The sequence below is a fragment of the Puma concolor genome, chromosome B4 (assembly GCF_028749965.1).
Source record: "Puma concolor isolate L17-30 chromosome B4, mPumCon1.1.hap2, whole genome shotgun sequence".
NCBI classification, from domain to species: Eukaryota; Metazoa; Chordata; class Mammalia; order Carnivora; family Felidae; genus Puma; species Puma concolor.
In genome coordinates, this window is record NC_141673.1 from 89,604,334 (window position 1) to 89,619,219 (window position 14,886).

The following is a 14,886-nucleotide window of genomic DNA, read 5'->3' on the forward strand; positions in this document are numbered from 1 at the left end:
TCACTGGGAGTAATTGCCATATATTTTCTCAGCTGCCTCCAAATTAAAATGGTAATAATTTAACCAATATATTTGGGCCGACGGCTAAAATAAGTTCCCTCTTGCACCCAAGCAGTAGAGCTAAGTGGGATCTGAACAGACTACTCTCTGTTACCACTTGATTGCGGAAAACTCACACGTTGTACTCAGTAACTGAGCTCTTCAAGTCCTGCTCACTTTTACAGCTGTATTTCTCTGTCCTTATTGAAGAGGTCCTGAAAATTGGGAGGACACTGGTTATGTCTGCTCTGCTTTATTTCCTTTTCTCTGTCCCCAGGACTTCCTTATGTAAAGATTTTTGATGTCCAAATGATAACATGAAGGATAAAATAAAATAAAGGATACCTTGAGTGATAAAAGATTTAGAGTCCAGCTATCAAATGCAATTAGGTACATAAATGTATAGTTCATAGTATAGCCAGTGGTTCTTTACCTCATATCTATTATCACACTCCAGTGTGACTTTTTTCTCCCATACTACCAAGCAAGCAGTTCTCAGACAACAGCGAGGCATCTACAATTCACTTCAGTTCTGACACTATCTACCCAGAGATAGTATCAGATCCCACAGGTTAAGGGGTCAGTCCTACAAGACTCCCCCATTCCCTTCCCCCCCACCAGTCTTCTGACTTTGAAGCCCTGTTTGTCACATGTGCTTCTGGTCAATCAGCTATAGATTAGCTGATTGATCCAATGACCTCCTCCTTGGGTTCTATTAATTTGCTGGAGCAGCTCACAGAACTCAGGGACACGCTTTACTAAACTACAAGATTACGGGTCCATTAATTCGGGGCACATGGGTGGCTCAGTGGGTTAAGCGTCAGACTTCCGCTCAGGTCATGATCTCGCAGTTTGTAGGTTCGTGCCCTGTGTTGGCCTCTGTGCAAGACAGCTCAGAGCCTGGAGGCTGCATTGGATTCTGTCTCCTCCTCTCTCTTTGCACCTCCCCCAACCATGCTCTGTCTCCATCTCTCTCTCAAAAAATGAATAAACATTTAAATAAATAAATAAATAAATAATAAAAGGATGTAACTCAGGAACAGCCAGATAGAAGAGATGCATAGGGCAAAGTGTGGGGAAATGGTGCAGAGCTCCCATGTTCTCTGAGTATGCCACTGTCCCTGAACTTCACACGCTCACTAACCTGGAAGCTCTCCAGTCTTTCTCCTTTTGCGTTTTTGTGGTGTCTTTATTCCATAGGCATGATTATAATCATTGGCCATTGGTGATTAATTCAACCTCCAGCCCCTTTCCACTCCCTAGAGGTTGGGGATGGGGCTGAGAGTTCCAACCCTCAAAGCACCTGGTTGATTCTGCACCTATCCTTAGGTGCTTTCCAAGAGCTGTCTCATTAACATAACAAAAGAGACCTTTATCACTCTCATCACTTAGGAAATTCCAAGAGCTTTAGGAGCTCTGTGCCATAAGAACAAATATGTCTTTCTTATTAAAACCACAAGATCATAGCCCCCCTTTATAACAAATACTTTGTAGCATAAGTGTAACAGATGCTGTCACTTCCCTCCCATATCCCTTGGTTGTACACACCAGTGACTTCTGATTGCTGATCTCTGCCAGGGGACGTTTTCTGGTTGCAGCGAGCGCTAGTCTCACACACGGTGGCAGGCCAGAACATGCTAGCAGGATAGAATGGAGAATGACCTCGTAAGGGCACAGACAATGGGGGAGGGAAGGGTGGTGGGGCAGAGCCTTCACTGCACCTAGAACTTTGGCTGCTATCCAGGCATATTGGGCATCCCATGCCAATAGAAGAGCGGGCAAAGAAAAGAGTTACTATAACGATTGACATGAGCTGATAGGGTTGTCCTGCATACTGGGAGCAGAGAGGAACATGGCTAGAACTCATGGAATTCACTGTGGAGCCTCCTGGTGCATTCCATCTCAGGGGATAATCTGACATCTTCAAGACAATGCACCGAGGACCTAGGTCTGTGTTGCCCAACCAGGTGGGAGACATAAGCCAGGACAAGTGCTGGCTGAAAGTGAGGAGACTCTAAAACAGGTGGTGGAGGAGCACCTGGGTAGCTCAGTTGGTTAAGCGTCTGACTCTTGGTTTCAGCTCAGGTCATGCTCTCACTCACAGTTGGTGAGTTCGAGCCCCCACATCGGGCTCTGTGCTGACAGTGCTGAGCCTGCTTGAGAGTCTCTCTCCCTCTCTCTCTGCCCTTCACCTACCCTCTCTCTCTCTCTCTCAAATAAATAAATTTTAAAAAATAAAAATAAAATGGGTAATAAATGAGGTAGTTTTGTTTCTGAAATTATGTGTGTGTGTGTGTGTGTGTGTGTGTGTGTATGTATGCGTGTGTGTGTGAGAGAGAGAGAGAGAGAGAGACTTGCCGGAACTTTGTGGAATCAGTTACAAAACTTCTGGCAGGGCCTGAGTGGATGTGGTGGTACAAGGGGTGGACTGGAGCAGACATTGGTTGTGTCCCTCTTATCAGCACTTGCCCTAAAATTGCCTACAAACCTCTTTGTGTTAACACTTGTGCCCCTCTGCCTGAGGTCTTTCTGTAGCCACAGGTCCATGCTTGATCCATACATGAAACAGGCCAAAAGTGCTGGGGAGCCAGAGTCCCCGGCAGTTGCCCTCAGTCAATGACAAATGGCAATGGATAACTTACACTCCAGCTTCCTAACATCTCAGGTGTGATAGTTGAGAGATGGTGGTGTTCTGCATACTCTCTCAGAAGCTTCCAAAGAGATGGTGCTTCAGGGGCTCATGGAAGCTAACTTGCTTTTTAATGCACCTGCTCTCCTGTCCCTTCCTCTCTTGTTTCACTCCACACCCCGCTGCCAGTGCATCCTGGGGATTACTTCCCAAAAACACTCCTTGCATTCAAATCCTTTCTCAGGGCCTGCTTATTGGGGATCCTAATCTAAAACAGTCACCTTTACCAAAATAAAATTCATTACTAATGTAACCTACCCACCTAGATAATTTGTAATTACCAGTCTTCATATAAGGGAGGTACCTAAAACCTGTTATGATACCTACTATCAAAAAGACGAGAGATAACAAATTCTGGCAAGACTGTGGAGAAAAGGGAACCATTGTGCCCTGTTATTGGTGGTATAAGATGACCCAGACACTACAGAAAATGCATAAAGCTTCCTCAAGAAATTAAAAATGGAACTACCCTAGTATCCAGCAATACCACTCCTGGTCCTACAGCCAAAGGAAATGAAACTATTATCTTAAAGAGATCTGTATTTCCATGTTTTTTGCAACGTTTATTTTTTGGAAAAAGAAATTGCAGGTTATATCTGGCTTTTATTCACAATAGTCAAGGATGGAAACAACCTAAATGTTTATCAGCAAGATGACTAAATAAATAAAATAGGATACACACACACACACACACACACACACACGAGGAGAATTTTTCCATCCTAAAAAAAGAGAAGAAAATCCCATCATGTACAACAACATGGATGGATTTGGAGGGCATTATGCTAATGAAATAAGTCAGACAGAGAAAGACAAATACTGCATGGTATCACTCGTATGTGGAATCTAAAACAAAGAAATGCAGAAACAGAACAGTGCTTGCCAAAGGGCTAGGGTATGTGGGAAATAGGAGTAGATCGGTTAGAAGGTATAAACTTTCAGTTATAAGATGGATAAGGTTTGAAGATTTAATGTATAACATGATAACTGTAGCTGATATAATACTATATTGTATAATTAAAATTTTCCAAGAGAGTAGAGCATAAATGTTCTCACCAAAATTAATTAATTAAAATAAAATAAAATAGGGACACCTGGTGGCTCAGTCGGTTGAGCGTCCGACTTCAGCTCAGGTCATGATCTCACGGTTTGTGGGTTTGAGCCCTGCGTCGGGCTCTGTGCCGATGGCTCAGGGCCTGGAGCCTGCTTCGGATTGTGTGTCTCCCTCTGTCTCTGCTCCTTCCCTGCTCACACTCTGTTTCTCTCTCAAAAAGGAATAAAGATTAAAAATTTAACAAAAATAAATAATAATAAAATAAAATAAAATAAAATAAAATAAAATAAAATAAAATAATATAATAAAATAAAATAAAATAAAATAAAATAAAATAAAATAAAAAAGGGTAAATATGTGAGGTGATGGAGGTGTTGATTAACTTGATGGGGGGAATCCTTTCACAATGCATATATACATCAAATCATCACATTGTGCACTTTAAATATATTACAAACACACTTGTCAGTTTGGAAAAACTATAAAGGAGAAAATTTTATGATAAATTAATGTATACTTCAATATGTCAATTATTGGGTTTCACTATATAAGGAGAAATCATGGAATTTTGCCTGTAATACCAGTTGACACAAATCTCAAGAGAGATAAATGCAGATTGAATCAGAGGAAGTCATTGAGAGTATGTGACAGCAGGTTGGCCTGAGAGCTGGGCAATCAGAGGCTCCAGCCCCTCCGCTGTCCTTGGAATGTATGTTCTGCCCACTGTTCCCACACTAGGAGCCACTTTGGGAATGCAACCTTGAGAGAGTAATGTGTTAAGGAGACCATCTGGACTGGATGCGTGACTGAACCTGGTTAAGTCCTCTGTATAAACTCAAGACTCTGAGGGGGTGGGTGTAAAGATCCAAGAAGATCTTGTGGTCACTCAAGACAAGCCTTGAGTGTAACTTCCCTTGCTTACTGAAGCTGTCACCTACCAATCTGGAGTGTTCTGACCTTTCTTTCATCTCCCCCTGCTCTCTGTTTACAAGGGCCACTTTCAAATCCTACCCAGGAATTCCCAAGGTCATGAACCAACAGACTCACAAAGGTGTGATTTGTCGGCTGCTCAAATACCATGAAAGTTTCCTGAAACAATGGAAAATTTGATAAATACATGAAACAAAACATAATCCTCCCTGAATATGCACTGTAGTTGCAGCTCAACTGGAATAAAAAGGGAGAAAAAGAATATTGTTAGTCTATCAATTTAGGAAAGCTAAAAGATTCAGATCACAGATAATTGTACAGCAAATCCTCTGCTTAGTGTGTGATCATTAGACCTTAAGCAGGTGTGCTGGGGTGGGCTGGTACTGGCTTCCAAGACCTAGTTATATGCATCACTCCATAACTCATTTAGAGACATCACGTTGGTAGCTAGAAATTGGCTGTGTAGGAGCACTTACCCCATGAAATTCTGCAAACCCTACAAATTAGTTTTCTTCCCACAAAGTGCCAGTTGTTAAACATTTGTCAGCACATTGCTGGCTATTAGGCTTGCAAACCTGGAGAGATATTAGGTAGAGAAAAGCATCACATTTCAGGGATTGTGGAAGAAAGGAGACAGAGTAGAGCAAAAGGGTTAGACACTCTTTTCAATTGGCTGAGCTTTAAAAGGAGTGACAGGGTGCCTGGGTGGCTCAGTCGGTTAGGCATCTGACTTCAGCTCAGGTCATGATCTCACATTTCGTGGGTTCAAGCCCCATGTTGGACTCTGTGCTGACAGCTCAGAGCCTGGAGCCTGCTTCAGATTCTGTGTCTCCCTCTCTCTCCATCCCTCTCCCTCTCCATCTCTGTTTCTGTCTCTCAAAAATGAATAAACAGTAAAAAAAAATTTTTAAGGAGTGACAATGATTGTGAATGTTAGAAATAGGGATAGTTTCCCCCCGTTTAGCAATGGGGAGCTTCAGGTCCCAAAGAAGGTGACAGGGTTTAGCTTAGCGCCATAACAAACATTGCTAAGAAAAGATACCTCAGAGGCATTTGTGGATATTGGATATCTACCAAGTTGTAGCCATGTTCCTGGTTTCCCTTGGCCTATATTTTGTGTTTAGGGACCCCAATGGTTCCCACATGCCCTAGTAAGGGTCCGCAGATGTGCTGGCAGCACCAGTAGATGAACAGAGACATTAAATTAAAGAGGTTATCATGGGTAGGCTCTTTCACAATGGGGGTAAAATTGCCAAGCTCATGGGCTGCAGTGTTGAGTACTTTCATATTTGCCTGTAATACTATATGGGACCATTCATCCCTCAAAATTTTCAATACCAAGAGGCAGACTATATTGCACTTTCACATCAGAGACTAGATAATCTGGAGGATACCATATGAATATGAGGAACCTTCTTCCCTGATGACAGGGAAATACAGTAAGCTGTCCTCATCTACTTAGATACCATCTTGAGGGAACAAAGAAACAGGAGCAAAACCTGAAAGACTGGGCAATTACCTAAGGAAATTCAGTCATCAAAAATGTATTGTTGAAACCAGCCTGCAAGGAAGGTGCAATTTAGAAATAATGAATATTCTGCTTTGAATCAGAAGAGACAGAAATATCATCCATTTGTAAGTCTGCAGTGCCCACATTTTCTGGAATGTCTGTGTGTGTAGTAGGCAGTATTACAGACATCAGTGCAGCCATTGTAGTAAAGAAACCACATTTTACTTGCACAATCATATTGTAGAGTACATGCTTTTGTGATCAGAAGGAAGACATTTCTAACAATTAAAGCCATTTGAAAATGAAAAGATCAACAACTTTGAGAGTTAGTGATGCTTCTTCACTATTGGTGTTTTAGCTCAGGGTAGACAATCAGTTAGTAAGATTTACCAGACTGTAAATCATGAAGTGTAGGTAAGGTGAAAAGTGGGGGTGAAGATTACACATAAATGCAACACAGAGAGAAGCAACCAGTATATGAAAGAAAGGTTAAAATAAAGGAAGCAATGATTGATTCAGTGTTGATCAAAGTTGAATTCAATGGATAGAGCAGCTTACACCCGAAGTCAAGTCTAAGGAAGCTCCCAATCTCTAAATAATGCAAAGGATAGTAAAAGACTATATTAATAGGTCTGGAATAGCTTTTACTTTAAATTCCTCATCTTGTGCATAAGAAGACCACTGTCATAGACAGTGCTTGTGTGCTTATGGATCTCTGTGCTTCTGAACCTCTCTTGGACCCATTGGAGTCTTTAATGTCTCCTGATTCTATTCTTCAATGAATGTTTCATTCTAAGCTCCTTCCCCGCTGCCATACTTCATTCAATAAAATATTTTACCTACTATCTTGGATCGTGATCTTATTTAAGTTTTTGCCCTTTGGTCATTTTGCTCCTCCCTGGCACCGTATTTTTGGGTACTGTCTTAGCTTGGGTTTTGATAACAAATATATCATAGACTAGATGGCTTACACAACAAACATTTATTTCTCACAGTTCTGGAGGCTAGAAGTCCAAGATCAAAACATTAGCCAATTGGGTATCCAGTGAGAACCCACTTCCTGGTTGCAGATAGCTGACTTCTCCCTGTGTCCTCACATGCAAAGGAGTGGAGAGAGCTCCCCACAGTCTCTCTGTGGTCCCATTTGTTATTATTTTTTTAGGTTTATTTATTTTGAGAAAGAGAGAGAACAAATGAGCAGGGGAGGGGAGGAGAGAGAAGAGAGAGAGAGAATCCTAAGTAGGCTCCACATTGTCAGCCCAGAGCCCAACTCGGGGCTTTCTCATGAACTGTGAGATCACGACCTGAGCAGAAATCAAAGTCAGATGCTTAACTGACTGAGCCAACCAGAAGCCCCTCTGTGATCCCATTTATGAGTGTTCTACCCTTATGATCTAATTCATTTCCAAAGGTCTCACCTCCTAATGCTATGACATTGGGAGTCAGGATTTCAACATATGAATTTTGGGGAAACACAAACATTTAGTCCATAATAGGCACCAATAATCAAGTAAGAGATGACCATGACAAAGCCTTGTGATTCTTTTACTCCCAAGCTAACTCAACACCCCCTACTCTGGGCCCTATAATGACTATTGAAATTATATAAATGGTATTTTCTTTTTTTAAAATGTATTTTAGAGGTAACTGGGTGCTCCATCAGTTAAGTGTCTGACTCTTGATTTCAGCTCAGATCATGATCTCACAGTTCATGGGATTGAGCCCCACATTGGGGTCTGTGCTGATAGTGCGGAGCCTGCTTGGGATTCTCTCTCCCTCTCTCTCTGTCTCTACCCCACTTATATTCTCTCTCTCTCTCAAAATAAGTAAATAAACAAACATTTAAAAAATAGCAAATGTTTTATTTTATTTTATTTTTTTATTTTATTTTATTAAGTAGGCTCCTTGCCCAGCATGGAGCCCAACACAGGGCCTAAACTCAGGACCCCATTCCTAAATTGCTTTTTAAAAGCATTTAGGCAAAAATGGTGTACTCTTTACCTCTCAGGGACTGTATACATTTGAAAAAAAAAACAACAAAAAAAGCTCATGCCTGGTAGGACTGTTTTTGAATCTGAGTTGGAACACACTGGGAACAAGAGGGGAAGAAAGAAGCAAAATAATGTGTCACACAAATTGTCTCCTGGAACAGCCCTTGGGAAACCTGTGCCAGACTCTTTGGGGAAGGAGGCTGTAAGAGACTAGATCAGTAAATCAAATAGGGGGAAAGAGTGCTACTGTGGGAAAAGAAGGAACACATCTGTAGAGTTTAATCGTGAGAAGGTACTTGTCTTTACTTCACCGTAAGTGCTGTTGAAACTGAAATGAAGGCAAGCCTGTATTGTAATGTGAATGATGTCACAAAGGGAGTGTCAACACCAGCGATGTGATGGATGGCACAGAGAAAGACACACAGGGATGCCAGGAGGTGCTATAGCAGCGACGGCAGTTGCTAGAAATACATTTTTCATTGTTATTATTTTTCCCTGTATTCTTTCATTGTAGCACCCTATTCATGTCAGCTTCCAGACCAATATGTCCTGGGAAAATCAGATTATTAATATGATCTTGAAAAGGTATTCTTTACCCATTTTTTTCATTTTCATGTTAACTATCAATATATTACCATATCTTTATGTCCTCCCCCTAGTACCTTCTACTAAAGGAAAGAAATTGTGCAAAATACTACAATGACTAAGTAAAAATACAGGCAAGCATCTAAATGCATGAACTGTAAACACTTCCAAGTAGAAAGCATAAATCTTAGCATAAAATTTTCAGTTATAGAAGTCATCCTTCTATTTAAAAAAATAACGTAGTTTCTAAAATAGACAAAAGTTTTTTTTAAAGAAATCTACAAAAATACCCAAAGTATATTCAGAAACATTAAACAGAATAACAATGAGAGGTTCAGTCAGTAATATATCTGTGCTAACGTAAGTAAGGAACTATACTTTGCTAAAAAGGAATTATCCCAAAATGATCTGAAGATTTCAAACAGGCTAGGAACCCAGCACTATCTAATTATCCAATCCCAAATATTAAACTCACCAATTTCCACTAAAGCTTTATTTTTAATCCTATTTCTCTGATCTTAAATCAAGCCTTCTTAGGAAAGATCTTTTAAATATTCCAGAAGAAATGAACAATTCTTCACCTGAGTGTTTATTTCCCTTTTCTTGGATCATGGCCTGAATTTGGTTTGGGAAAGAGGCACAGTTCAGATTTTTCCACAGGCCTCCTTGACCTACACAAGTCGGCTTGCTATAAACCAAACCCCTGCAGCTTTCCTATCCTGGCAAAGCTGGGAAAGCCATAAATATTTTTGGCAAAGCAGACCCTAAAATAAGACAAGGTTTTTTATTTCAAGATCACATAACACTGGTCAAAGTGGCATAGTGAGGCAAATAGCTAAAACATATTTTTAAAGCAAATATGTGGTGATATAGAAATATTTCTCACACTAATCCATGTCAACGATCTAGTTGAAGTTTTAGAACACTAGGCTATATAGGCTACGTTGTTTCAGGTGAAGATGAAGATTATAAACAGCACTAGATTCTATTAGACGGAAGCAAAGGTGCTGATGTGTCATTAGCACTCAAGACCCAAGCTATCACCTATTCAGGTTTGAAGTCCCAGAGGCTTAAGAATACTCCCTGACCAGTGGTTTCCAAACTTTAGAGAATTTCAGAAATAGTTGGAGGGCTTGGCAGGATCTCAACCCCAGGACTTCCAATTCACTGGGTAGAAAGATGGGCCCCCAATTTTGTATTTCTAACAAATTCCCAAAGACTGCTGACTCTGTGGTCTCCTGGACCACACTTCGAGAGCTGTTGCATTACATTGACTTGGATGTCACAGCAGCCCTTCAGGGGAAAGAGAGCCTCATGTCCACATCAATATTACAATTTCATATCATGTTTATATGTGCTAAATCCGCTTATATCTTGCAGCAATCACTTACTTGGTGAATATTTGATATTCAGTTTGTTGAGGGATCATCATTTGTGCCACCCAAGTTCAGATTTTGAAAGGTAACCAGGAGAAGTCAGAGTAAAGATCAAGTCGCAAACCCAGGGCTCACACTTATTTTATTCTTCTCCACAGGTTTCATTACCACTGCAACATCTACTCGACATTCTTTTTTCTCAGAGCAGTCCCATATTCTCAGCCTCTCTACTGAGTTTACTGTAAATGGGGCTATACAATGTTCTAATATATTTTTAAGTGTCTTACTAATTCACATTAAAAATAAGGCAACATAGGGGCACCTGGGTGGCTCAGTGGGTTAGGCGTCAGACTTTGGCTCAGGTCATGATCTCACGGTCCGTGAGTTCAAGCCCTGCATCAGGCTCTGTGCTGACAGCTCAGAGCCTAGAGCCTGCTTCCGATTCTGTGTCTCCCTGTCTCTCTGCCCCTCCCTGCTTGTGTGCAGTCTCTCTCTCTCTCTCTCTCTCTCTTTCAAAAATAAATAAACATTAATATTTTTAAATTTAAAAATAAAGCAACATAAGGTAATATAAGGCAATATAATTTAAGTTTTTAATGTACTTGGGCAGTGAGTCATCCTTTCTTGTGAGAGAATTATGTATTTCAGCTCTTTGTCATAGGCTTACCCTTCTGAGCCTGTTCACCTCCTACCACATTAATACTTCCTTAGTCACGTGACTTGCTTTGGTCAATGGAACATGAGCAGAAGTGATCTATACAGGGCATGGGCTCCACCAGTTACTGTCCCTTTGCCATCAAACTGACATTTCCTGGGTACAGACTTCTCCTCCAGCTTTGTTTTTCAATGAGGATGATAAGGAGCAGAGTCCCAGCTGACACGTACCATGTGTAAGAAATAAACCTTTCCTTTTCCAAGCCACTAAGATTTGGAATTTAATATTAATGTGCTAACTTAGCAAGAGGATAACATGAATATACACAACATGTAAAATAAAGGAGACGATTTAATGACCTCTTTTAGTGACAAAGTGTCATAAAGAATATGGAAAGGATGGATGGAATTTCATCTCATTTGCGATTGATAAAGCTGGGATCCAGAGAGATTAAATGATTTGCCTAAGGTTACACACTTAATGAACAGACATTATTTTCAAGAAAATGAAAGAAAAATAATAATAAATCAGTATCATGCTCTAGGCAATGTGCCAGTCTGTAGAATCCACCAAAGTCTAACAGACTGACATCAGAGTTTTGTATTAGATTTCTAAAATGAATCTCTGCTGGGACCTGGCTGCCTCAAATTTAAAACGGAGTTTGTTTAACCAGCTAGAGTTCCATATAACAGGTGTGGGAACTGGTACATGGGACTGCAGGAAGGCCCCAGGCAACTAATGCTTAGAGCACTTAAGAACATACAATCAACATGAAGAGGAATAGGACAGGTTGTCGTCACAAAATATTTGAATCACATAACTAACTTCCTTCAATCAAATTCTTTGTCTACTAAAAAAAAATGCTGATAATTTGTATCCATATTTTTAGCTTGCTTAGGGAAAAAGAATGTGCTTCTCAGGCTGAGGTCAACAGCTAGTTCAGTTGTATTTTTTATTGTATAATGAAATGACCTTTCCCCCAGCCCCCAGCATCCTTCTTACTTTCTAATAATGCATAGCTTTCCCTTCGAGGAATAACGAACACTCCCTCTCTGCTACACAATCATGTGGGACCTCACCTTCAGCTTCAGGACTGGCTAACGTAACTTTGCACATCCCATCCCTTTGGTCTGGTGATTGGTACACAGATAGGTGTATGACCTTGTGGGAATCACCACAACAAAATCCTGGATTATTGGGAGAGAGATGCTCTCCCTTCCACATCTGATGTAAAGTCTGAAGCTGCAGTAATAAATTTTTACTCAAGAGGAGAGATCATGTCTGCAAATGAATCCAACATGTGGAGGGAAATCAACTCAAGCTAGGGAACCAGATAATTTTGATGTTGTTTGAATCTCACCATCAAGCTAACTAAACCTCCAAACTACTTGTGTTATTTAAATCAATACGTTTCCTTTGTGTTTAAGCGAGCTTGACATTGGGGTTTTTGTCACTTGTGACCAAACTAAGTTATAACTAAGTTATAACATAGTAAATTAACAAAGTTGGCCTCTTATGAGTTTAGAAAATGCAAGTTAGCCATCCTGACATTCACAATCTCTGGGTGACTGACAAGATTATTTTGGCTGGGATTTCAAACTCTGAGCCTAGGTAAACGGACCAAAGTAAATGTCACCTCTAAGGCTCATGAAGATCCAGCTCTTTTTCTCTTTTAATTCCAAGGTTATTAAGCACCCAACATCACCCTGTCTTTTTCTTTTCTTTTTTAATGTTTATTTATTTTTGAGAGAGAGCGCGAGCAGGGGAGGGTCAGAGAGAGCTGAGCTGTCAGCACAGAGCCTAATGTGGGGTTTCAACCCACGGACCACAAGATCATGACCAGAGCTGAAGTTGGATGCTTAACCTACTGAGCCACCCAGGCGCCCCTGCCTTTTTCTTTTAAATGTGTATAGATTATTAGGTAGTTTTATCCTGTTTTAGAACTGAGCTCAAAAGAAGAAATTCCTATATTCGCAATTTTTGGGGTTAAACAAATCCACAAGAATTTAGTGAACAGACATGTTTGCCCAGCCAGCTGTTAGTGTATTGTAACCTGATGAGAGTAAGTTTTCTCACAGAGATCCTCTATAAAGAATGCTGCCCTGGTATATTCAATACAGGGACCAGAATCATGTCCGCAAGTGACTAGGTTCAGATTTCTATCATTAATGATACCTAGAGGGTTTCTTTATCTCAAGGCTCTAGGAAGAAAAGTATTAAATAAGAATTGCATTAGAGTTTACCTCCGTTTAAGGATACGTATACATAACAAACTAGAAATAATATTGAGTAGAGTTTGGAAATTCTTTTTCTAATTCTGTATTATTAACTCAGTGAGACTAGTGAAATGTCTCTACTCAGGTACAGCACAAATGAATTTTCTTTATGTGTTGTCAATTTGTCATCCATATTGTTTTCTTTATACCCCTAACTCTTCTGTACTAGGATTAGCATGTCATTTTATCAAATTCCTACCGCTGGTAGAAAATACTCAGTTTCCATTTTGCTTGCTTTTCATATTTCAATATAGAGTCTTTGTAAACTGTATGTAGTTCAATATGAAAGCTGTTTCGCTCCTTGCTGTCAGCTAACTGGCCACTGCTAGTATTTATTATACAAGGACTGGCTTCTGTCTCTATTTGAGCAGCCTGGCAACTCTCTGTCTTCTCTGAGTGTTCTTTGTCTGCTGCTTCTGTGTTCTGCTGAGCAGTTGCAAGGACGAGGTGTATATTCTACTGCTTTTGGTTCAGAGAATAAATTCCAGCTTAGGTCCAAGATGAAAATGAATCCCCCACTAGGTAAAAACGTGGATTCTAGTATACTTCCTGTGTACCCCATTAAAAACCCCTTTGGCTGCAGCCTGGAGTTTTACAGTGGAACCATTTCATGCTTAATAACTTTAGGCACCATGGGAAATAAAAAGGCACGAGGCCACGCTTCCCACATGGAGAAGTGCAAACTCCTGCATGGGGGACAAGATTCACATGTGCATAGAAACACACATGCGCATACACACACATACACGCACCTTGAAACTAATACAGCACAGTACATATGCAAGTGAAACATTTATGATACTGACTTTTGTATTGGTGAGAAGACATCAAGGTAATTTTAATTAGTTGTAAAGACCTCATGGAGAAAGCTGAACTTGAATGTTGTTTTGGAGGCCAGGGTGGACTTGAGAAGTCTGTGCTGGCCAAAGGAAAGAGTCGGAGTTGAGTAGTGATATCAATTTAGTTAAAAACCCTGGTCCAACAATTGCCTGTCATAATGTAGTCCACATGTATATATACTAAATTCTTCCCCTTGTAATTGTTTACTTTGGCCCTGTAAAGCTCTATATCTAGAGCTCTATAGCCTATATGTTTTCCGCTTTCATTTGGTAATATACAATTAAACATGTTTCTAAGGTTACATTTGTTGAAATCTAACAGAACAGTGGCATTCATTTTAAACTTGATTGTCCTTGTGTAAAAAACCACTAACACTTTTTAAAAGCTTCAAAAAATATTTCATGTTTAAGAATCATCAACTAAGCAATTTTATCAATTTTCTAAGTGAATCCATAAGGGTGTAGTTTTCTTGGTTTATTAACATATCTGTTTGTTAGAGGCATTTATTATAAATCCAGTAATTCTGCAAATATTTCTCTAATGTATTTAAAATAAATAGAACCCAAACTTTGCCTTTAAGCACCAATAAAATCAGGAATGCATCAAAGGCAAGAAATTCAAAGTGCAGCTTGATGTGACCGTGAGAGAGCTGCACTCAAAGGCAGTGTTCACAGACACTGGAAGATGATGCTGGAAAGGTATAATATTTACTTGTCAAGTCTATCTTACCACAGCTTTAGATATTTGTAAAAACTTTTCCAGCAAGTTGTCATTGTTTTTTTGGAATATGCTTATTCACTTTTATTTGTTCCTTGGACTTATTTATAAATATTTTCTGCACCATACTAGGTCACTTTTAAAAGTGACACTGTCTCAAGGGTTTGTTTTAGAGTGGTACAAATAAACACAATCTATACAGTTTACTTAAATAGAAGTATTCT

General features: G+C 39.9%; 1 long non-coding RNA gene across 1 annotated transcript; it reads right to left on the bottom strand.

Moving 5' to 3' along the window:
• Positions 1 to 1,676, bottom strand: LOC147579287 (uncharacterized). Its single transcript, XR_015253153.1, has 2 exons — positions 1,588 to 1,676; positions 1 to 254 (listed from the first exon to the last, which is right to left on the bottom strand). It is a non-coding gene; the product is annotated as an uncharacterized LOC147579287 (long non-coding RNA).
• Positions 1,677 to 14,886: the final 13,210 nt, after the last annotated feature.